General features: G+C 37.2%; 1 protein-coding gene across 11 annotated transcripts in view; it reads left to right on the forward strand.

The window, feature by feature from the left end:
* TLR5 (toll like receptor 5) overlaps positions 1–26,208 on the forward strand; it is a 114,542-nt gene that overhangs the window by 25,058 nt on the left and 63,276 nt on the right. Inside the window, exon 3 of one of the 11 annotated variants that reach the window (XM_074262652.1) lies at positions 18,960–19,159. The exons of the other annotated variants lie outside the window; for them this stretch is intronic. The gene's annotated coding sequence lies outside the window, so the exon portion shown is untranslated. The remainder of the gene's footprint in view (positions 1–18,959; positions 19,160–26,208) is intronic. 11 annotated transcript variants of the gene reach the window in all.

A 26,208-nucleotide genomic window follows, 5' to 3' on the forward strand; every position in this document is an offset into this window, starting at 1 on the left:
AGGTAGGTTGGCCCACTAGTAGGCTTTTGCAATAGTGGAAGCATGAGGATGATGAGAGTCTGCCCTGGAGGGGTGCTGATGTAACAAGAGAAAATGGGACGCACTGGAGAGATGTTACAAAGGTGAAATCTAACAGGTCTTGACAAAAGCTTGATATGGGGAGGGGAGGATATGAGATAGTGAAGAGTTCATGATAATTCTTAAGTGATGAGCTAGAGGGACTGGAAGATGATGCTGACCTCTATAGCAATGAGTTTGGCTCTGGACATGTTCAGTTAATAAACATCCTTTTCTAGATAAATCATTCATCTTTTTCTATAACAAGTAACTTAGAATAACTATCAGGGATTGAATGGATCAAATCCAGTTTGTCAATAGTTTAAAAAACAACAACATTGTCTCATTCACTATCTTGCTTTAGTATTACCCTGTTTTATAAAGTGAGACTACCCATTTACAATGCAGCGAGATCTCCCTTGCTGCCCTCTAGCTCTCATCAAAGGCATATATCCCTGTTGTTACTTTTCACTGTATTCCCATTTTAATCATTCAAGTATTCCTATTGATGAGCGATAGGAAAGGGGGAACCCCATTTTAGCTGGCGCAAAGATAGTCCCATAACGCCACAGTGTCCCCTGTAAATGAATTTATAGGCCCGAAAACCTAGATTGATAAAAAGGTTTATTGAAGAAATTTGGAAGTAAAGTTTAGTTAGAAAGATGCCAGGGCCAGAGGTGGCCGCTGGGCGGGCAGGAACCCTTACATGGCCGGAAGGATACCATGTTTGGGGGAAGGGCTCCTGCAAAGAGAGAGCTCTAGTTTGGCTCTTTTTATACCTAAAGGGAGCATGTGGGTGGAGTCAAGCTCCTGGCGGGCTTTTTGGATAAGGAAGAAACTGTTTGTGGGGGTTGGGGAAACCTGAGCAGATAGTCAGGGCTGAGAAAGCCCAAGCCAGCTCAGATCCAGTGGGGGCTGGGCCCAGATATCATTGGAATTCAAAAGGGTGCTTTTTGACCAGTATTTGTGAATCAAAGGCCAGCCATGGGGGTTGGGGAATCAGAAAGGAATCTTAAAGGGACCTCAATCCCCATCATTTCCCCCTTTAAACAGTTAAGACTTAAGTTCATTTAAAAAAATTTTGGGGGCAGTGAACTTCATTTAAGGCAACGTTGAAGATTTTCTCCAAAGGTCTTCAGAGTAGTGGGGTCTCCTCGTCTTGTTCCACCCTCAAACCATCATCCCCATGAGGGAAAAGGAGCATTGATCTCTTAACTGCTTTGAGCTGACAAGGGTCATAGAGATTTGGGGTTTCATGCCAGAAGGTGAGCCATGAGGTGTGGGGGATGGCAGGGCATCGAGGGGGTGTCCCAGTCAGTTGTCCCCAGTCAATGTTCTCCAGGCTGAAAGGCCAGCTGAGAATCCAAAGTGTGAAGCCTAGAGAAAGCAGATCTTGGGAATAGATTAAAAGTGGGGTGTCATCCAGGGTGGAGATGGTGACATTCAGGAGAATGGGGCATTTAGCAAGAAATGCATCAGGTCCCTTCTGTGGGCTGCTTATCTAATGGCCCATCTAATTATAAAAGAGAAATAGGAGAAAATGCTGAGAGAAAAGATTATTTATAGCCTAGCTATTTCACCCTTAATTTCCAGGAAAGCTAATTCCTCCTGGGGTTGGGATTAAAGGATGTGGACTCAGAAGTCAGGGGAGGCAAGAGGCCTTAATATCTAGTAGATTTAATGAGCCACTGCTCTTTTGTAAGGCAGAGTCTAGGGATGGGTATATCCCCAGTTGTCAGAGCTGCAGATCAAGATAAGAATGTGGTTTAAGGTCTTGGAAATGTTGGAAAAACTGTGCTGGGTTTTGTTTTTGTTTTTTTTTAAAGAGAGTTGGTTATTCAATAAGCAAAGATCCTGAATCTTTTTCTTCCTAGTTTCCCCACTCTTTATAGGGGAGGGGTGAAAGAAGCCAGAGGGGGTGCACAGTGTCAGCATAGCCTACCCAGTTTACCAGCCCCTGAGGTGTTCGGGATGTCCTGAGATATAGGGAAACAGGGCCAGACCTCAAATTCCTACAGGAGTCTAAGTCTGACTAAGTCTGGGAGAGATTAAAACAAAAAAGCACATCTGCTCCAAGTGTTTCTTTCAGGAGACAGAAATTGCCCTTAGAAGAGAAAAACTGAGAATCGCAGGTTAGCGAGATAAAAGGAAACCCACAGGTGTTAGAAATCAGATTTGGTCTTATAGATCTCTATTAATTGTCCAGTAACAGACAGATGACCAGATTACATATAATCAGGCTGGAAACAGCAAGGTATGACATAATTGAATTGCATTAACAATTTCTATTGACTATTGCTCTGATCTTAGAAAGGAAAGGAAGGGAAAAATGCAAGAACATAAAATCTATCATAACCTTATATTGATAGCAGCAAGGAATTTGTCCCAATAAGTTCATATCCAAGTAGATGTTTCATAAGTGAACATTATTCATACAAATCAGTTTGTTTTCTGACCCAATGCAATACAATCATATACAGAATGTTCAATTCCACATAAGAGAATTCAAGAAGTTAGCAGTTAAACTTTTAGAAGTAAATCCTATCGAAGTTTGGATGACATTCACAGAAACTCAGGCTAAGTTTGAATTTTATTGCTCTTTCCCAACTTGTTTGCTTCAAAGGGGCTAGCTTTGGTAGGTGTGTCTCTGTGGTGAAGCCCTGTCAAGGTGGGTGGAGATAGATTAATTAATCTGTTCAGTGGAGTTTATTGAGAGGCAGTAACTGGCAGTAAGGCAGTAGTTTTCATTCCCTTTAGGCTTCCCTAAGAGAGAGAGAGATACAAGAAAAACTTTTAATTTTTGTCTCTATTCCACAGAGATATATTATAAATATAACCAGCTTGAGCGTTTTGAGATCCAGACAGCATCAATCAAGTCCTGGGAAATTGAACTGTCCACCTTGCCGATAGAGGGTGGGGAGTTTACGTTACCTCATGAACAATAAATCAGGAAGACTAAAATAGAGGGAAGAGCAATCAAACTATTGGAGTAGGTCTCTAAAGAGATGAAATAATCAGTGGAGACAGCATCTTGATAAGACATTCCGATAGCTTGGGATGGGAGATACATTCTGCTATTCTGAAATATAAGATCTTTTAACCTTATCAAGTATTCTGATAAAAAGGCAGGGGGAGGTTTTGCAGAACTAAGAAGCAGGGAAACTGAGGCAGGACTGAGTCAGGATATTTAGGGAAATTGAGTCAGGACAATAAAACAAATAAACTAGACCAAAACTAGAAAATGCAAGGACTTGTAGCAAGGACCAGTTTCTCCCCGATAACCCCAGAATTATTAGCATCAAACAGCAATCCTCATTCAGGGAGACACACAAGCCTCCCTGTTTGAATCTCTGCAGTTGGGGGGCATCTCAGCCAGAGATGGACAGTCTTTAGGTCTACGGTCATTTGTGCATTTAATCAGCCTCTGTTGTGTAGCAGTGCTCAAGGCAGTCCTGCTGCCCTAAGAGGGCACCCCAAGTCTGTCAGGGGCTCCAAGAGGAAAAATGGGACCTGGAGTAGCTCCATTTGTCCTCTCTCGATAGAACAGGAGCTGCTGGGAGATAGATTTCTGAGTAAATTATGCAATTAGACCAAGACAGGCCACCCCAAACCATTAGAGTCCTGATATCGAAATGCTTGAGATACTGCCAGTCCTAGGACAGGTGTTTGATTTCTGGTTGTTTCTAAAGAATAATCCCAAAGACTGAATAAGGGATTTCAAAGTTAAAACATAACCCAGCAAATCATAGTCTAGTAAATTTTAAGCAAAGAGTAAAATAGTTTCCAATTCAGCCTGAACTTAATGAAATAATACACCAGTTTTTCCCAATTTCCTGACCAGCTGAAATCTCAATTTCCTTCCTCCCCTGTTTACAGAAATTATCAGATAATACATAAATTTCCTGAAACAACAATAGTCAAACAGTTTTATACAGCAATAGTTAAACAGTTTTATACAGCAACAGTCAAACAGTTTTAGCAAGTCCCCCAGTTTTAACGAGTCTTAAAAAAAATAGATCAATTAATTTGAAAGCGGGCCTATCTCAGATCCTTTTACAAAGCCAAGCCTCTCTGCAGAAGGTGGGTGTGGAGAAATCCCAAGTGGCCCCTTCCTACTCTGTTAGAAGAGGCAGGGGGAGGGGGAGAGGAAGGCAGCTAGCACTATTTTTAGGTGAATCTCAAGTAAAATTATTCTTTGACCACCATTTTTAATGAACCAAATTTGTATTCCAACTAGAATTTTCATTCCTCAGTTCCAACTGCTTATCGGGTCAGAAGGCAACCATTAATAAACATCATCTGTTTAGCTATAAGGTCTGACCATCGGCTCCCTGAGCTCTACCCAGAAGTCCATTATTATTATTATTTGCTGAAGAGCAAACAGTAAATTAGCATAGTACAAGCCCCTGATCCAGCCTGAGAGATTCATAGGATGAATGAACACAAGACATTGAGAACAAAGTTAAGAGGGGGAGAGGGAGGCAGGAAGAGAGACAGATGAACAGAGACAGAAACAGAGACACAGAGACAGAGAATGACATGGCATGTTCAATTAATCAACATCCTTTTATATATAATTCATTCATCTTTCCTATAATAAGTCCCTCAGAATAACTATCAGGGACTAAAGAAAGGCTAGAATCCAGTTTGTCAGTAGTTTAAAAAATAGCACTGTTTTTGTAACAGCAAAGTTGAGAGAGAGAGAGAGAGAGAGAGAGAGAGAGAGAGAGAGAGAGAGAGAGAGAGAGAGAGAGAGAGGATGGATTGGCACATCCCATAACTCACCCCAGAGCCCTTCAGGCAGCAACTCTGTATCCCACCAATTAAGCCAAGAAAGGGAACCCTTTCAATTAGTGGCCAGGATAAAAGTTAAATGAATTCCAACCTAGATGACAGAGATAGTGACCCTTTTCCCTCTAATCTCATTAACTTTATTAACAGTAGCTGGCAGAGTATTGAGGTCTGCATTGATTGCACTTTTCTCCTATTTTTTTTTTCCATCCAATGCCCTAGATAGGAGTTAACCTTGCTAAATAAGTAACAAAAATCGAGCAACACACTGAATTTTTTTTAAGCAATCCTCCTTTCCCTACATATTTATATCAGTAAATCTTTCTATACTTGCAAGAATTATTACACAAGTAACAATCAAATGATCACACTGTTAACTTTATTTGTATATACTCATTTATGATGTCTCTTTTGGTAGAATGTAAGCACCAGGAGGGCCAGGATTGTTTAATTTTTGTCTTTATATTCTCAGCACCTAATTTAGTGCCCTCCTTGCTTCATGTTTCTTGTCTTTCTAGTCTGTCCTCCACTCAACTGTAAGATTGTTCCTCCTAAATCAGAGGTCTGACCATGTCACTATTTAGTGCCCAGTAATCTTCATCACCAAAATTCTGTCTGGCATTCAAAATTTTTCTGCCTTTCCATTCTTCTCAAACCTTACGCTGCTCCCATGTACTCTCCGAAATGCAGGGATCCACTCCATCTCCCACCTCTGGGCATTTTCACTAGCAGTCTCCCAGGACTAGAATTGTCTTCCTCCTCATCTCTGCCTCCTAGTTCCCTGACTTCCTTCAAGTCCCAGCTAAAACTCAACCTTCTACAAGAAGCCTTTCCTGGTCCCTCTTAATGCTTGTGCCATCTTTTTATTGATTGACTCTGTATACATCTTGTTTGCATGTGTCTTACACATATACACATACATAGGTATCTATAATCATATACATATATACACAAATACATTCATATGCAAATTGTGTCCCCTGTTGCACTAGAATCTCCTTAGGAGCAGAGACCATTTTTTTATTCTATCTTTTTCCTTTTCTTTGGACACTCAGCACAAATTTGGCACATAGTAGGCACTTAAATGCTTATTGACTGACTATTATCATTTTCACTAAAATTTAGTGAAAATTCTTCATTTTCACTAACATATTTCTCATATGACTCTAGGAATCAAAAAAGCTTTAGGAGACAAATATTGTCTTGCATAGATCTCATGATGAATCAGATTGGAGAAACATCATTTCATGCATTTATTTCTTAAGAATATTAGTTTGTAATATATTTTTTGAAGAAAGCTTATGCCCAAATAATGTCATTTTAAAATCAATTAGTCTCTCTCACTTTGTTTTTTTAATATTTTTAAATTATTTAAAACTTATATAAAAAAGAAAAAAATTATGTGCACAGCAAAACATATAAGGATTTAAAATGTGAAAAATAAAATTCTATGTCAAGAAAGCACATATAATAAATACTATGCATCATACTCAAAACTGTCTATCCTTTCTTCACTTCCTTGTAGGTTTTCTTTTGTTTTCTATTGTGCATTTTAAAATTTTATTCTTTTTCCCCTTTCTTCCTCCTACTTCCCCAAACTTCTTCTAATTATTATAAGTAGTCTAAAATAATACTGATTAATGTGGCTGACATATGGTGTATTTTCCTTATTTTTCCTCTTTAGTTTGAATCTATTTTCATGAACTCATTTGATTCTTCATTTTTCCCCTGTTCATTAAAACAATAGAATTTGATTCTTCATTTTTTTTCCTGTTTGTTAAAACAGAAATTCAAACAGAAAACTTCAGAACTTCAAACAGAAAAATGTTTAAAATAAATCATAGTTCCTGCCCTCAAGAAACAGACTTAAAAGCAGAGTAAGAACTATTTACAAATAAATATGATAGCTGCAAAGTAGAATGTGAGTAGGAGGAAAAAAAGGCAAGAGCAAAGTGCTTCAAAACATGGGGAAGGAAAGCTTAGTCCCAGAAGGCAATAGTCCCACTATACTATTATCTTTGGAATTCTGTTCCATTCTACTTACCCCTCAGTAAGAACTTTGGCAAAAACAAGAATAAGTCCAGAAGAGGAGTATCAGGAAAGCAAGGGAGCTGTATTTGAAGAGTTGTGTGTAGAAGAGGGATCAGGGGCAGCTAAATATCACAGTTGTTAGATAATGGGCATGGAGTCAGGAAGACTTCAGTTCAAACTTGACTTCAGGGACTTTCTAACTAAGTGATCTTGGGAAATTCATGTAATCTCTATCTCCCTTACTTTTCTCAACTCGAAAACAGAGATAATAACAGTACCTATTTCTCATGTGGATAGCATGTTGGACCTAGAGTTGGGAAGACTCCTCTTCCTGAGTTCAAATCCATCCTTAGCCATTTATTAATTGTGTGATTCTGGGAAAGTCCCTTTGCTTTGGTTTCCTCATCTATAAAATGAGTTGGAGAAGAAAATGGAAACCTCTGCAGTATCTCTGCCAAGAAAAACCCCAAATGGAGTCATAAAGAAATGAACACAATTGAAAATCCCCTTAACAACATCTTTCAGGGTTGTTGTAAGGATCTAATAAGTAATAATTGCAGCCATACTTAGCACAGTTCCTGACATATGGTAGGAGCTTAATAAATACTTATTTTCCCCTCTGGAAGAAAGAACTAAGAGCAATGAAGTTAAGATTCAGAGAGGCAGATTTCAGTTCAATGTAAGGAAAACATAATTCAGGTAATTGTTGTTTGGTTGTGTCCACTCCTGGTGACCCAATTTGGGGTTATCTTGGCAGAGATACTGGAGAGGTTTGCCATTTTCTTTTCCAATTCATTTTATATATGAGAAAACAGAGGCAAATAGAGCTAAGTGACTCACCCAGAATCACACAGCTAGTGAGTGTCTGAAGACAGAGGAGTCTTCCTGACTTCAGGCCAGATATTCTACCTCCTGCACCACCTAGCTGCCATTATTACAACTATCCAAAAACATAATAGATTTCCTTCAGTGGTCGTCCTTTTTCCTTATGAATGAAAATGAAAATGAAAATGAAGGGTTTCAGACAAATTGAAAAATCACTGATTGGACATACTGTAAAAAGGGATTATAGACCAGGCAGATTTAGACTAGAGACTAGTCTAGACAGAGAATACAAACTATAGGTCAGTGAGCTTGATTTTGATTCTGTGAAAATTTCTAGAAAGGATTATTAAAAAGAAGGTAGGTGAGTGAGCATCTAGAAAGGGAAGCAGTGATAACAAAGAGCCAGAATGGCTATCTCAAGATGCCAGCCTAGCCACATTTTTTTTGGATGGGATCACAAAGCTAATAAATGAGGAAGATGCTTTCCATGTGCATTCCCTAGAGTTAGCTAAGCTTTGGAATCAATGATAACCTGATAGACTCAAAGCTAGTTGTATGGCAACGGTTTGATGTCAGTGTGTCAGATGGTCTCTGGAGGAATTCCTGGGAATTGTATTTGGACCTGTAATGTTTCACATTTTCTTCAATTACTTGGACAAAAGCAGAGATAATTAGTTCATCAAATTTTATAGATGACACAGAGCTGAGAAGAATGACTAAATACTGAATGAATAAATAAGAATCACAAAGGATTCTGACTGGATAGAGCACTGGGCCTTATTTAAGTAAGATAAAATTTCACAAGGATAAATTCAGGGTTGTGATGGAACCAGCTCATGAAAGCTTAAGAGTCAATTGTTAAAATTTCAGTGTGACCATTTGCATCTCAGAAATCGGCAAACTACAATTCAGGGTTTGATTTGTTGCTTTATTAATTGTCTAGACTTGAGATGGAGAAAATGTGAATAATGCAGATTACATTTCAAAGGTTTTTTTTTAATAGTTGATTGTTAAACCTGAACTCCTGAGCAAATGTAAAATCTTCCATTTAAGTACCAAAAAAGAGCTTCACAATTATAAGGTGGGGGGGAGATATAGAAATAGTTCTGAAAAGGATCTGAGAGTTTTAGTGGATCATATTTGTAAAGCCCTTAGTTCAGTGCTTGGCACATAGTGAGGTACTATATAAATGCTTACTTCCCTTCCTCTATAAGCTCCGTCTGAATTACTCATGTGCTGTGACAGCCAAAAAAAGCTAATTCAATCTCAAACTGCACTGGAAGAGGCAGAGCTTCCAGGAATAGGAAGGTGATGGTCCCACTGTGCTCTGCCCTTGTCAGACCTCATGTGAAGGATTTTGTTTGCTTCTGAACACTGTGATTTGATAAGCTGGAGAGTATTCAAAGAAGGTAACTAAAATGACAAGTCTATGACAGAGAAAAATTGCTTGAAAGAATTGGGCATGTTTAACCTGGAGAAAAGAAGACTCTTTGGGGATACAATATCTGTCTTCAACTAGTTGAAGGGCTGTTATATAAAACAAAAAGTAGTCTTGCTCTGTTTGGCCCCAGAAAGTAGAACCAGAACAAATGGGTAATTTTAATGAAGTAGCGAGACTTTAGATAGCCAGGTGGTACAGTAGATAGAGCACTGGGCCTGGAGTCAAGAGGATATGAGTTCAAATGTCACCTCACACACTTCTTGACTATATGACTCTGAGCAAACCACTTAACCTATTTGTCTCAGGTTCCTTGTCTGTAAAATGAGCTGGAGAAGAAAATAGCAGACTACTCCAGTGTCTATGCCAAGAAAGCCTAAATGGGTTTGTATTGTATAGGACAGATTTGAATTTGTATATATGTACTTTGTAATTCAAATTGGACCTAGACACTTTCTTCGAAACTCTAGAAGTCACAACACTTTTGTCTGCCTTAGTTTATCCTATTGTAAAATGGATATAATAATAGCACCTCTCTTTCAGGATCAAATGAAATAATATTTGTAAAGAGTTTAGCTTTGTTTTATTGTTTCTTCCCTCTCTCTCATGGATTCCTCCAAAAGCATCTTTATATTGTTTCTTTTTGTCTAGTTCAAATTCATAATATATTTCAGCCTGCTAATGCCTATCACATGTTTCTCCATTGCCTTTTGGAATCCTTAACATTCAGTTCTTCACATATTAATTGTCTGTGGTTTATAGACATATAACGTCACTAGAAGAATTATGAGAGTTCAAAAAAGAAATTTGGAGTTGTCAAAAGGACTGTATGATTTCTCAGAGGCAATCTAGTCTGCTCCTGTTTTTGATTCTGGGACTAGTTAATTGTCCATTTGTTCTGTCTGTTCAACATTCACATACCGATAGACATCTATTTAAGAACTCTATCTAAGAAGACAGGCAATAATATTGCTCATGGCCGCAATTATCCATACACAAAAATACAGGGTGTGGACAATAAACAAAATGAACTAGGGATCTCAATTACAGGAGATAAGTTCAATCTTTAAAGCATTACTAAGACTTGGCAGGATATGACTCACGATTAGACTATGGCAAAGGAAGGTTATATCTTAACATAAGGGAAACAGATAAAACAGGGAATAGTGCGTTATCAAGGAGATATACTCCTATGAGGAAATCCACAAAGCAGAAGATGAAAACATAATGTAAAACATTAAGAATAAGGATCAATGGCAGGAAAAAACAGAATCAATATTGTAGATATTTCCAGCCAAGTGAAACAGATTGCAAAGTTGCTTCTAGAAATTGGCACAAAGGTAGATTATGGCTGGGATGGGGGACTTTGGATGTCTAGTAGAGGTCCAGAGATTTAAAGTAGACCAGTTACTATTTTTTCTACTTGTTTTACTGTTACCTTTGACATAGAAATTAGAAATTGAAGCAAACTCTCAGTACACCTTGCTATACTGAACTTGATGCTGACCAATATGGAAGACATGGTTAGCATAATAACAATAGCAGAGATTCCCATCAATTGGGGAAGGACTGAACAAGTTGTGGTATATTATTGTGATGAAATACTACTGTGCTATAAGAAATGAGGAGTTCAATGATCCCAGGAAAACATGGAAAGATTTGCATGAAAATAGTGAAGAGAAGAACCATCATATATAATAACAGCAATGTTCTTTTAAGGTTGACTGAGCACACAACAAATGTGAAAATACTTTTAGAAGAAATGCACTTGTTTAATCTATATTGGATTACTTGCTATATAGGAGAGAAGTAAAAAGGAAGAAAAGAGGAAAATTTGGAACACAAAGTTTTGTAAAAGTGAATGCTGAAAACTATTTTTACATGTATTTTGAAAAATAAAATACTATTATTATTTAAAAAGAATGACTGAGCAAATGAGTCATTTAGATTATTGTAGATACCCAAATGAATTATAAAGAACATATAAGGAAAGATACTATCTGCATCCAAAGAATTGATAAAATTGACAGAAATTTACATGATAATTTTATATATGTAAAAGGAATAGCAATATGTACAAAATAAATTTTCAATTTCATGTGCTATCATCTTTTTATTTCACTATGTTTTAGAAATGCTTCTTATATTTAATAAATAAAAATAAAATATTTTTTTCTCAATGACAGCAATTTGAGGAGGAAGTAATCACAACATCTTAAGGTTTGTGATAGATAAAAAAGGAAAATGCTAGCAAAATGACTTGCATCCTCAAGGGGATCAGAGAAAGAATAAGTAGTATCCTGTATCCTAAGAGTTTATTTAAAAAGTTGATTTGTAAAGGATAGGAAGCTGGGGAGTGGGGAGGAGAAGAGGGGGAGAACATGTGAAAATAAAAAGTCATATAATTCCAATGAGGAAGAAAAGAAAAAGTTGTCTAAAAAAACAGATACAGATATATAGAAAATTAGTCACTTAACTTGGATGTCAAAAATGAATGTGTATAAAGGCAAGTAACTGAGGATAAATACAAAAATATGCCAAAATCTGGAAAGAATATTGTTAGGAAAACTAAAGCCTTGTGAGAGGAGGCTTACATCAAAAAAGGGCTTTTTAAAAAAAATTAAATCAAGCTCTTAAGGGAATTTAAAGAAGGGAAAGGACTACCTGAGTGTGGATGAAGCTATGATAAAATGCAATATTTGTTTTGCATCTATTTTCTCCACCAAAAAATAAAAGAATCTTCAGAGTGGGATGGATAATTGGAAATTGAAACCCATGATAAGCTGAATAATGGTAAGAGAGTGCTTAACTTTCCTCAATGAATTCAAGCCCCAGGACCAGATGAACAGCATCGTAGAGTCCTAAAAGAAATACCATGCATAACTGGGGAGTTCAGTGATCTCTAAAATGACAAATGTTGTACTGACAGGAAGATTAGAGACTGTAAACTATAAACCAATGAATTTAACAGAGTCCTGGCAAAATTCTAGAATGCATTATTAAAGGAATAGTTTATGAATGATTTAAAAGGAAAAGCTACGATTACTAAGAGCCAGTATGGGTTCCTTGAGAACAGACCATGCCCGATTAATCTCATTTACTTTTGAAATATAGTATTTTGACTGACAGATAATGGGAGTGTCTTAGACATAGAGTTCAGCAAAGCATTTTAACCAAACCTTTCATACTACTTTTTTGGGAGAAAGCTAGATGTTAGATAATAGTATAGGGTAGATAGGTGGTACAGTGAATAAAATGCCAGGCATGAAGTCAGGGAGACTCACTTCTCTGAATTCAAATCTAGCCACAGATACTGACTAGTTGTGTGACTCTGGGCAAGCCACTTAATTCTGTTTGCCTCAGTTTCCTCATTTATAAAATGATCTAGAGAAGGAAATGGCAAACATTCCAGTATCTCTGCCCAGAAACCCCAAATGGGAGCATAAGGACTTGGACCTGACTGAAATAATTAAACAAGGAGAGGATAGTATAGTTAAGTAAATTGAAATGGGTCAAACACCAAACCCAAAGAATAACCATGAATAAATTGATGTCTTGGAGGAAGGTCTCTGGCAAAGTTCCACAGGATCTATCGTGTTATCAACTTCCCTTGGCTCTCTGGTTGGTTGGTTTATTTTGTGTTGTTATTGTTTTTAATCAGTGATTCAACTCAATCAACAAACATTTAGTAATTATCTACTATGTGCCAGGTTCTGTACTACATGCTGGAAATACAAATTACTATAAAAACACAGTTCTTGTCCCAAAGGAGTCCACATTCTAATAGGAGAAGCAACACTTAAATAACTACTCCAGTCATTTTGATCTATATCTGGCCACTGGACCCAGATGGCTCTGGAGGGGACCTTGCACAGCCCTCCCTTACTTAAATCCAATTCACTTGCATATCATGGCATCACCTCCATGATGTCCTGTTCCTCTTTGAGAATGAAGGAAAAGGAACAACAACCTGTGCAATTCCCAGAGTAGCTGGGAATTAACCTCAGCAGAAAGGTATTTCGAGCAAAATCACCAACAGATGAATTCTGCAAAAGGTAGGATCTGATCTGAGTGTTGAAGGAGTCAAGGTGAGAAAAGGAAATGAGGAGGGAGAGAATTCCAGGAATGGGAGAGAGGTGCAGAACCCAAGATGGAGTGTCATGTTCAAAAAATTGCAAGTAGACCATTGTCATTGGTTCGTAGAGTGGCTAGAGGAGATTAAACTGTAAAATATCTAGAAAGATGGAGAGAAGCCAAACAAGTTATAAAGATCATATTTATCATATTTACAGAAGCTACAAAACTAGGAAAGATAGCTAACCTTAGATGGTAAATCAGAAAAATACTCCTGCAGTTCTAATAGGTTTAAATTTAATAAGGGTAAGTGCGAAGTCCTTAGCTTGTGTTTTTTTTTTTTAATTAAATTACTAAGTGTAAGATTTAGACATGGCTGAATCATAGGGATCATAAATAATAGCATTTAAAAAAAAGAAATGAAGTTGCAAGCTCAATGTTATTGAATCGCAAGCAGATAAAAAAATGGAATAGGGTTGTGGGCCTCATGAAGAGAGACATAGTTTCCAGAGCACAGGAGGTAACCTTCCCAATGGACTTTGCCCTGATTGGACTTTAACTTGAACATTATTTTCAAATCTAAGGAAGGACACTGACGGGTTAGAGCATAATTGGCATGGCAAAGGGCTTGGAGATGATGCCCTAGGGGGGATGGATTGGAGGAACTGGGAATGTTTAATATGGTGCAAAGATTTATGTGTGAATAGACCTCACACTAACTAGAGCTTAGTCACTCTCCACATGCTTGTGTATCCCTTGGCAGTCCCATGTGAAGGCAGGTTCTCTCAGGAGCCCACGTTACCTTTGCCTTTTCAGGTCTCCTATACTAGGAAAGCGTACCTTCCCTCCAAGATCACTTCCCATCTAGTCTGTGTATATCTTAGCTGCACATAGATATTTTATATGTCATATCTCCTAATAAGTCCCTTTTTTTAGAAACTTATCCCTGAAGTTCTTGTCCTTGTGACAAGAACTGTTTTTGCCTGGCACACGGTAAGTGCTTAATAAATGCTTGTTGCCTGATTTCATGGACAAGACACCAGAACCTGTGCCCATTCTGTCTTAGTTCAGTATAGAGGCACCTACCTCTAAATGCTACCCTAAATAATCCTTTTTCCTATATTTCTTAAAACAAAGTGCATCCAGGTAGTCAACTCCAAATTTCTGAGAATACATATTCAGAAATGCCCACAGTGCTGTGGACATGATTATCCACCTTTACTTGAAGATTTCTAGTTTGGGGTTTGGGGTGGCAGTGGGGGACACCAATCCCAAAGGCAGCTCAGTTTATATTTTGGCATGAATCTATGCCTTGCATGCCCTCTGCCTTCCCAGGGATCCACTCCCAAACACAACCCTGCTCATTCACAACCCACTGTGTTCTCTCACACTTTCTTAAACCTTTAGTCTTAATAACAATGGATCCCTCAAACCACAACATGAACATTCAGGCCACAGTCCATTCTCCACACATTCCATTCTTGACACTCTCTCCTCCTACTCTACTGATTGCCATTGTCCGGAGAATCTCCTAATTGCCCCTTTATAGGGAAGAAGAAAGAAGAGTATTCAATAACCATGAACAGCTGCAAACCCTCCTGGACTTCAGCAGACAGCTGTTCTCCCTCTCTTCCCCCTTCAGAGTGTATCATTAGGGGGAATATGATACCTATCTTCAAGTATTTGAAGGGGACGGGGATTCAGAAGACAGACTACACTTAATCTGTTTGACTCTAAAAGCTTAACAATAGATGGAAGATTCAGAGACACAGATTTTAGCTTTATGTAAGGAAATTTCCTAATAAATAAGGCTATTCAAAATGTAAACTGAGCTGTCTTTGGGCATTGCCACCCCAAACCCCAACTGGAAGTCTTCAAGCAAAGGCTGGATAATAATTCTTGGAGATGTTGAAGCAGGCATTTCTTTTCAGGGATGCTATGTTGGCTTCTGAAGTTATCCAGTTCTGAGATCCTGTGATCCCGGTCACAGGCCAAAGAGAATAGACCAGTAGCTCAGATTTAAGCAAATGAAATTTAATAGGAATAAAGGGAAAGGGAAGGGAACAAGCATTTATTAAACACCTACTATGTATTAGTCACTACACTAATTACTTTACAAATATAAGTGTATGCCATTATCCTTATTTAATAGCTGAGGAAAACGTGGCAAACAGATTTTGTGTCCTACTAGGGTCACACAGAGCTAGTATGTGAGACTCAATTTGCCTTCAGGTTTTCCTACTTCCAATCCCTGTTCTCTATCTACTACATCACCTATCCTCCCTACATCAAATTTACATGTTTTGAAAAATCAACAACTCCAGAGTCTCATCAAGAGGGAAGCACAGCTAGATAATAGTGTAAAGAAAATTTGATTGGGATTGGGGGGACACATGCTTAATGGCCTGAGAATTCTATGTGAATCCTTGGTTTGATATGTCAGACGATTGATGTAATCTCGGACTGCATCATTAGTGTCCATCACAAGGGAAGTTCTAGGTCTGTGTTTGGTAACTATCCCCACAGCCTGGAGGCTTCTCCCTTAGGGTTTCTTGCTAGCCTTCAAAGGAGACAAAGGGAATCTAACATTGTCTCAAACTCACACTGATTGTAAATGCTTGGAAGACACTAGAGATTCTAAGAGGTGAGGATGGGAGTACTTTGGAGAAATGAGGAATCAGTTGTGCTCAGACTAAGATGAAATAATAATGGAAAGGCAGATGAATGAATGATGGAAAAGGGGTTTTTTGAATTTTGAAAATTTTTTGAATATTTGCTATATCTAGGGCAAGCAGTTGGCCAGTTCCATAGTCAAAAGTACTTGAATTCATTTCTTTTTTTTAATTAATTGTATAATTATATATTTTTTGACAGTACATATGTATGAGTAACTTTTTTTTACAACGTTATCCCTTGTATTCATTTTTCCAAATTTTCCCCTCCCTCCCTCTACTCCCTCCCCTAGATGACAGGTAATCCCATACATTTTACATGTGTTACAGTATAACCTAGATACAATATATGTGTGTAAATCCAATTTTCTTGTTGCATAGTAAGAATTGGATTCTTAAGGTATAAGTAACCTGGATAGATAGACAGTAGTGCTAACAATTTACATTCACTTCCCAGTGTTCCTTCTCTGGGTGTAGTTATTTCTGTCCATCATTGATCAACTGGAAGTGAGTAGGATCTTCTTTATGTTGAAGATTTCCACTTCCATCAGAATACATCCTCATACAGTATTGAAGTGTACAGCGATCTTCTGGTTCTATTCATTTCACTCAGCATCAGTTGATGTAAGTCTCTCCAAGCCTCTCTGTATTTCTCCTGCTGGTCATTTCTTACAGAGCAATAATATTCCATAACCTTCATATACCACAATTTACCCAACCATTCTCCAACTGATGGACATCCATTCAACTTCCAGTTTCTAGCTACAACAAAAAGAGCTGCCACAAACATTTTGGCACATATATGTCTCTTTCCGCTCTTTAGTATTTCTTTGGGATATAATCCCAGTAGTAGCGCTGCTGGGTCAAAGGGTATGCACAGTTTGATAACTTTTTGGGCATAATTCCAGATTGTTCTCCAGAATGGCCGGATTCTTTCACAACTCCACCAACAATGTATCAGTAAAGACTTGAATTCAAATCCAGTCTCAGATCCTTATTAACTATGTGATCCCTAAAAATCACTTACCCCTCTTTGCCTCAGATTATGCAATCTGTAAAGTGAGGTAGAGATGGAAATGGCAGACCAAACCAATATCTTTGCCAAGAAAATCCCCACTCCCCCCAAAAAATCCCAGAGAATTAAACACAATTGAAATTATTGGACAAAAACAACAGCAACGGACAATAACCAGTTATCTTACTCCGTTCTACCCAGTCACCTGAGTAAAGTGAATTTCTTAAAACTCTTTTGCTTTAGGAGGAATTTATCTGCAGAATGATATATCGAGTAGAACATGAGGTTCTAATCCTGGCTATTCTATTGCTTCTCTATAAAATCCTTAGTAAGATATTTACTTCTCTGGGACCTCAACTGTCTAATCTGCAAAATGAGATCCATGAACTACATTATCTCTAAAATCTCTTCCCATTCCTGATTTAGGAATGGCTACACCATCACCATCAACAAGCAATAATTAAATGCCTACTATATGCCAGGTACCGTGCTAATCAGTAGATATACCAAGAAAGGCAAAAACACAATTCTTGCCTTTAAGCTGATGTTCTAATTGGGGAAACATAGCATGCAAACAATTATGTATATACAAGATACATGCAGATTAAATAGCAACATAAAAACCATAATTTTAATGTGTTCTCTTATGATAATAATCCTTACAAAGATGTTCTGAGATGCTCAAATTCAATTCTGCTGAATTTTTTAGCACAAAGGGAGATATTAGCTGTTAAAAGGCATGAACCATATTTCCTGCAGAATATTAGCTGTTATTATGATGTCAGTGATATTGACAAATGACTCACCATGTCCGCTCCTCATTTTTTTTAAAGAAAATAAAGGGAGATTGGACTAGAGCTATCTATGGTTCTTAACCACAGGTCTATGACTTTGCTTTTTATTCTTATTTGTTGATAACTATATTTCAATTTAACTTGATAAATATATTTCAATTCAATTTCAATAATTCCTCTGTTATCTTGTGTTTTTATTTTCTGCATTTAAAATATTCTGAAAAGGAGGTCCAGGGGTTCACCAGACACACAAAAAAGTTAACAACTCCTGGATTAAACAATTTTTTAAAATTACTTAGGAAATAAAGCAGAATAGCTTCTTTGGAAAGTAAGGGGTTGCACATCATTGGAAGTCTATAAACAAAGCTAAATGATTCCTTAATTGGCATGTTATAAAAAAGTTTGGGGTTTTTTCTTCAAAATTGAGGTGGACTCAATCCACTTAATTGGTGACCAGGCCCTTTCTAATTCTAAAATTCTCTTTCTAGCCCAGAGCTTCTTAAACTTTTCCCACTTGCGACCTTTTTTCACCCAAGAAAATTTTATGTGACCTGGGTATATAAATATATAAAATAGGTATGCAAAAAAAATTTTTACTGATAATAAATCACAATTAGCAGCCCCTACATTCAAGAAATGTCTTGAATCACAATGAAGAAGCTGGGCTCTAAGTCAATTCCAGACATTAGGGACAGCCTGTGGGAAAATGTGGAGCGCTGAGTTATGGCCACTACTAATAAGACATTTCAGCTGTGACATAGAAAAAGGAAAGAGGAATAATGTGAGCTAATACTGAAAAGGTAAGTGGCAGCCATATTGGAGAGTACAGGAATTTTTCTTTTATGGGTAGAGGAATTTATACTTTGTGCTGTAGGCAACAGAGAACCAATAAAGATTTCTGAGCCAATTGTAACTTGATCTGACCTATGCATTAGCACGTTTAATTGCAGAGCTAAATGGACAATGGATTAACAAAAGGGAGTGAGTAGAAAAAGAGAGAGCAGGTGCCCAGGTGAGAGGTAATAGATGTTTATATTAAAATGTTTTGTAAACAATAAGAATTCTACAATTTGAGACATAATATTGTTTAGTCCCCAGAATTTAGAAAATAAATAGCACTTGCTAAAGACATGTAGTTAATCATCTTACAGCATCTCTTTCTCTTTGTTCCACTCTTTCCCTGGGAGGCACAGCTAGGAAATAAAGATAATAAGTCTTGAGTGGAGTTTATCAATTGATATTTAATGCTTTGGGGCCTACAGGTGTTTGGGAAAGACTAGTACCTCTGCTGTGAGGGCTGAGGAATCCTTTTCAGGAAAATTTCTCATCGTTGGTGTCCACCTGATTCACCCAGTTCTTACCTGTGGCTCCAAGAAGCTGGAACATACACAGTGACCACAAAGGCAAACACTTTAAGTAAACAAGCTAAAAGAGGTTGAAAGTCACCATCTCAAACAAATGGGTGAGTGCTTCTATTCCAACCATGTGAAGACTTATCCCAGTAATTAGGCAGGTAAGAACAATCTGTCAGTGGCTGTGAAGGTGGGTAAAGCTAGTGCTGGGGAATGCTTAGAACTTGGTTAGACATCCAAGACACCAAGGTCATCCATTGCATCCCTTGCATCCCTATCTGGACTCCAATGACGCTGAAAGAAAGAGTGAGGGCAATGACTTCACAAAATTCTGACTCACTTAAATCCAATTTATGTACAACAAAAGACCTCATCCAGACCATTTTACCACTTTCACCTTTTTTAAGGTCTGTACTTCTTACCTGGTGTCCTAAAATTGTCTTTTTAACCCAATTCTGTTTTGCTTAGTACAGCAGGTAGGGGATTCCACCCTACGGTTGAAATAAAAAAAAAAAACTTTTGTGAAGATAATTCCAGTCACTATCAATACACAGCATGGGTGCACATTTATGGATAACACAAAATCCAGTCGACCTGAAAGACAAATAGCTTTTGTTGTGAGAGAGAACTCAGCAGGTATCACATCCAAATATTAGCCATGAGTGAAACAAGGCTGCCAAATGAAGGCCAGCTTATTGAAGTCAGAGTTGAAAACACATTTTTCTGGAGTGGCCACAGTGAAGAGGAGTACTGTGAAGCTGGCATAGGTTTTGCAATCAAAAATAATGTAATCAACAAGCTTATATACCTATCAAAAGGAATTAATGACAGGCTCCTGACAATACAATTGCCACTTGCAGGAAAGTGCCAAGCCACCATCATCAATGCCTGTGTTTCTATCATGACGAACCTTGAGGAGGTCAAAGAAAAATTTTATGAAAACCTAGAGACCCTCATATTCAATGTGCCCAAAGAGGACAAGCTTATAATTCTGGGTGATGTTTATGGTAGAGTAGGTTCAGACTATCACACATGGCACAGAGCCTTTGGGAAGAATAGAATTGGAAACAGCAACAGCAATGGTCATTTATAGACTTGTGAAGACTTGTGTATCTCCTGACCTTCTTATTATCGACACTGTCTTCTGTTTACCTAAAAGCAATAAAACTACATGGATGCACCTTCCCAGCAAAAAATGGGCACTAAATAGACTTTGTCATTGTAAGAAGACATAGACAGGATGGGAGAGTGATGAAGGCAATATGTAGTGCAAAGGGTTGGACTTTATTATATTAAACATGGTAGAAATATGTTAAATCTAATATATGCATACATATTTATACAATTATCTTGCTGCACAAGAAAAATCAGATAGAAAAGAGAAAAAAGTGAGAAAGAAAATAAAATGCAAGTAAAAAACATCAACAAAAGTTGACCATACTATGTTGTGATTCAGTCAGTTTCCACCATCCTCTCTCTGGGTATAGTTGGTTCTCTTCATCACAAGACCATTGGAACTGGCCTAAATCACCTCATTTTTGAGAAAAGCTACATCTGTCAGAATTGATCATCATATAATCTTGTTGCTGTGTACAATGATCTCCTGGTTCTGCTCCTTTCACTCAGCGTCAGTTCATGTAAGTATCTCTAGGCCTCTCTGAAATCATCCTACTGATCTATTCTTACAGAACAATAATAATTCATAACATTCATATACTATAACTTATTCAACTATTCTCCAGTTTTTTGTCACTACAAAGAGGGCTGCCACAAACATTTTTGCACATGTGGGTCCCTTTCCTTCCTTTAAGATCTCTTTGGGATATAAGCCCAGTAGAAACACTGATGTATCAAAGGAGATGCACATTTTGATAACTCTTTGGGCACAGTTCCAAATTGTTCTCCAGAATGGTTAGATCCATTTACAATTCCACCAACAATGTACTAGTTGGATGTATCTTCTGCAAGCTAAGAATTCAAAAGCAGTGATCCCAATGCAAGATGACTACCAGAATACTTCATGTCATCAGATTAGAGCACTTCTTTGAGTGAGAATACTTCATTGCTAACTTGGAGGGAAAACTGAGCATTTGGCAACAATGGAATAGAAGAGAATAGCAGCCTTCAGAGATTTGGTGTCCAACCTCGCATTTGCTCATCTGGACTAGAACACTCACAAACATTAAGATTAAGTGAAAAATGAGAACTCTACATTCTCAGCAGGATGGTTTATCCATCTTTAAGAAAGCAGCATTTAATTCCATCAAAAGTAAAGTGCAAGTGAAACTTAAGAGAGATGTTCAGTTCAATAGGTTCAGAAAGAAGGCAGATGAAATTCAGTTTTTTGCTGATAATAGCAATTCAAAGCACTGTTATGATCCCCTGAAGGTTATTTGTGGGCCAAAAGTCCATATGTTATATCTCAACCACTCAGTGATAAGGACATGATACCGGAGAGGTTGGCTAACGGCTTTCTTAGTGTTCTCAACAGACTCTCATCAATCAATACTGAAGTCATTGACCATAGACCTCAGATTGAAGTTAACAGTCAACTTCTCTCTAGCCAAACTTCCAAATGAAGAAGAGGTTTTGAATGCCATTCAACTTTTCTCGTGAGGTAACGTGCCTGGTGCTGATTCTATTCAGGTGAGATTTACAGAGCAAGGAGTTCCATAGCTCATATAAAAACTGACTTAAATATTCCTGGTTCTTTGACAAGAAGAGGTTATCTCTCTAGGAGTTCGGGAATACCTCCAATGACAATCTCTATAAAAGAAAATGGAAATAAATTATCCGGTGACAATTGCAGGCAGTCCTCTTAGTCAATGCTAGCAAGATTCTTGCCAGTGTCTTCCTTAACAGGCCAATCCTTCACCCGGAAGATGATCTTCTACCCAAGAGGGCTTATGGAAAGTCATGGCAAAATTTGGTTGCCTAAAATTCATTAGTATTGCATGTCAGTGCATGGTTGCACATATTCTGGGTAAAGGACACTTTCCCAATCACTAGTGGAATGAAGCAGAGCTGTGTGATTGCTTCCCATGCTTTTTAGCATGATGTTTTCATCAAACGTTGTCAGAAGACTTCAACAAGGACAAAAATAGCATCAAGATTCAGCTACCACACTGATGATGGATTATTCAACAACCCAAGACGAAAGTGGAAGGAGAATTCTTGGGTGACTTTTTTGTTTGCAGATGATTATGCAACTTTTATAGCCTCTGAGGCTGAGATGCAACAAAATATGGATCAATTGTCTGCTGCTTATGCTAATTTTGGCCTAACAATTAATCAAGAAAACAGAGATTCTCTACAGCCAGCACTACACCATTCATATGTGGAACCATAAGTTATGACAAATGAAGAAATTTTGAATGGTGTGGGCAAATTCAATTACCTTGGTGGTATAGTTTTCAGGAATGTCTAAATAAATGATGAGGTTGATGTCAGATTGTCAGAGCTAGTTCATTGTTTAGAGGCTGTGAAGGAAAATGCAGGAGAGAAGAGGTATTAAGCTGCCTAACAAGTTGCAGGATTACATTATGTTGTTGCATACTTGTGAAAACAAGACAGTGTACCAGCTCCATGCCAGGAAATTGATTTGCTTCCATTTGAATTGTCTTAGGAAGATTCTGAAGATCACCTGGCAGGATAAGGTACCAGACACTGAAGTCTCTTCTTGAACTAGACTGTTAAGTATCCAAATTATCCTGCAGAGAAACGGCCACATTGTTAGAATTTGCCTAAAAGACAACTATGGAGAACTCACACAAGTTAATGCTGTCATGGAAGTCAGAAGTACAAGGATGCTCTCAATGTCTCTCTGAAGAACTGTGGATTTAATTGTGAGACACAGAATTGTCCAGTATGGCATGCTTATATCAAAGAAGGTGCTGTGCCCTCTGAGCAAAGCAGAACTGCAGTAGCTCAAAAGAAACATAAAATGTATTCATTTAAAGACATCTCCACTCCAACTGTTCCTATGGACTATTTGTGTCCAGCCTGTGTAGAGCCTTCTGAGCTTTTATAGATCTGATCAGCCACAATCAGACACATTGTCCCTTGATCCCCACATAGTGATATCATGTTGGTACTCTTTGAGAATAAAGAACAAGAATCACTTAATACTTTACAGTTAAACCTCATGCTTGAATATTTTATTTGCCTTTTCTTCTTTGTGTAAGCTATTTAAATTTTCCTTTCCTTAATAAGGGTACTTAATCTTTGTGTGTGTGTGTGTGTGTGTGTGTGTGTGTGTGTGTGTGTGTGTGTGTGTGATTGAGCCCTTCAGCAGTCTGATGATAACTATCTCCTCAGATAACTTTAATTTTTAATATATACTAACATAATTTTAATATATTTCAATATAATTTTATGTATTTTATTTATCTTGGTGGGCAGCTAGATGGCACAGTGGATAGAGGGCTGAGTCGGGAGTCTGGAACACTCATCTTCTTGTGTTCAAATTTGGCTTCAGAGACTTATTAGCTGCCTAATTCAGGCAAGCCACTTATCCCTGTTTTACTTCAGTTTCTCTTTTATAAAATAAACTGGAGAAAGAAATGGCAAACTACTCCAGCATTTTTGCCAAGAAAACCTCAAATGAGGTCATAAAGAATTGGACATGACTGAAATGACTGAACACCAACAATGTGTTTTGTTAAATATTTCCCAATTACATTAAACATTTTAAACATTCATTTTTTAAAAATTTGAGTTTCAAATTCTCTTCTTCTCTCCTGCCTACCTCATCCCTTTGAGAAGGCAAATAATATTATATCAATTATAAATGTGAAGTTACACAAAACATATTTCCATATTAGTCATGTTAAAACACACACACACACACACACGATCACACACATATGCTAAAAAAGAAAAAAGTGACAAAGTATTGTTCAATTTGTACTCAGTTCTTCATTTCTCTCTCTAGAAGTTGATAGCATTTTGTTATAGGTTCTTTGAAATTGTATTAGATTATTGTCTTTATCAAAATAGCTAAGACTTTCACACTTGATCATTGTTACAATATTGATAATACTGTATAGAATGTTATTCTGGTTCTGCTTATTTCACTTTGCATCATTTCATATGACTTAAAGACTTCTCAGATGTCTTTAAATGCATGAAATAAAATATATAAGATTGCAAAGGAAACCAATTAATTATATTGAAAGGTATTAAAAAAATTTAACCAAATTCAGAGACCCCAGGTTGAAAATCACTGAAAAGAGCAAGGAGCCCTCATAAAATCTTATTTTCCAAACTTTTCTGGGTCTCAGTTTCCTTATTTGTAAAATGAAGAGAGTACACTATATTCACAGTAGTACCAATCTCAGATATATAACATTCCTTGATGTGGCATATCTTAAAAAATCATACATTAATATTTTCTGTGTTGCATTTTTTATTATTTCTATGACCTAGATATAAAGATTTTAAAAGAAAATGTGAAGAATATGTAACATATTATTTATCAGATTTTTGGTTAGAAATATCAAATTTATGACTTAGAAGGATCATACTTATGGCTTAGGAAAACATATATAGACTAACACTAAATAATAAAGAGCAAAATAAGCAGAACCAAGAGAATGTTGTATACAGTAACAGCAATATTGTTTTAAGAAAAACTTTGAGCAAGTAAGTCATTTTGACTACCATAAGGAAGATTCTATAGGAATCTGGAGAAAGAACTGATAAATAGATGTATATATAGAATGATTTTACATATGTATGTTTATACACACACAGCCTTAGAGACGGCATGGAGAGGAGGTAATAGGAGAGGAAGAAAAACAAGAAAAAAATTTACATAACTTTTTTGCAGTTTTTTTATTATTATAGCTTTTTATTTACAAGATATATGCATAGGTAATTTTTCAGCATTGACCCTTGCAAAACCTTCTATTCCAACTTTCCCCTCCTTCCTCCCACCTCCTCCCCAGATGGCAGGTAGACCAACACATGTTGTATATGTTAAATACAATATATGTAGACATATCCACACAGTTATTTTGCTGCATAAGAAGAATCAACTTTGAAATAATGTAAAATTAACCTGAGAGGGAAATAAAAAATGCAAGCAGACAAAAACAGAGGGATTGGAAATGCTATGTTCACACTCATTTCCCTGAGTTCTTTCGCTGGGTGTAGCTGATTCTATTCATTATTGAACAAATAGAACTGATTTGGTTCATCTCATTGTTGAACAGGGCCACGTCCATCATTATTGATCATCATATAGTATTGTTGTTGAAGTATATAATCACCTCCTGGTCCTGCTCATTTCACTCAGCATCAGTCCATGCAAATCTCTCCAGGCCTTTCTGAAATTCTCCTGTTCTTACAGAACAATAATATTCCATAACATTCATATACCACAACTTATTCAGTCATTCTCCAATTGATGGGCATCCACTCAATTTCTAGTTTCTGGCCACTACAAAGAGGGCTGCCGATGATAACTTTTTTATATGTTCCGTTTAAACATTTAAAAGGAATAGCAAGTTACACATAATGGATTTGTAGTTTCATGTGCAATCTTATTTTTTTATGTAGTCCTTATTTTAGTCCATAAATTAAAAAAAAAAGAAAAGAAATTTGTAAAACATTTCCCAATTACATTTTAGTCTGATTTCTGACCATCCCTGAGTTTCAAAGGCTACTTGGGCTACAATCCAAGAGTCTGACACCTCTTGACCATCACTCCAAAGTGCCTTCCATCTCCAAATCTTTTGTTTTTCTCTGAAAAGTATTTTCTTAATCCCCTCCAAATATACGTTATATCTCTGATAGAATCATAGAAATTCAGGACTTTATATTTGGAAGGGACCTCTTCTTTTTTAAGAAAGGAGCAGGGGAAACAGAAACCAGAGAAAATAAAGCTATTTGTTCAAAGGAACAATAGTTAAGCTGAGAAGAATAATAACTCATAATTGCATATCACTTAAAGGTTAGTTTTCCTTGCAACATTTCTGTGAAGCAGGTATTTATATCATTAAGTTATCAATGTCCAAACTGGAAGGGACTTTAGAGATAATCTACTTCAATGCCCTAGTTTTGTAGACAAGAAAACTGAGACCCAAGGATGCTCACAGTAACACAAATGGTAAGTAACAAGACTGGGAACTCAAACCAAGTATTCACTACAAATCCA

This window comes from Sminthopsis crassicaudata, chromosome 4 (genome assembly GCF_048593235.1).
Source record: "Sminthopsis crassicaudata isolate SCR6 chromosome 4, ASM4859323v1, whole genome shotgun sequence".
Lineage (NCBI taxonomy): Eukaryota > Metazoa > Chordata > Mammalia > Dasyuromorphia > Dasyuridae > Sminthopsis > Sminthopsis crassicaudata.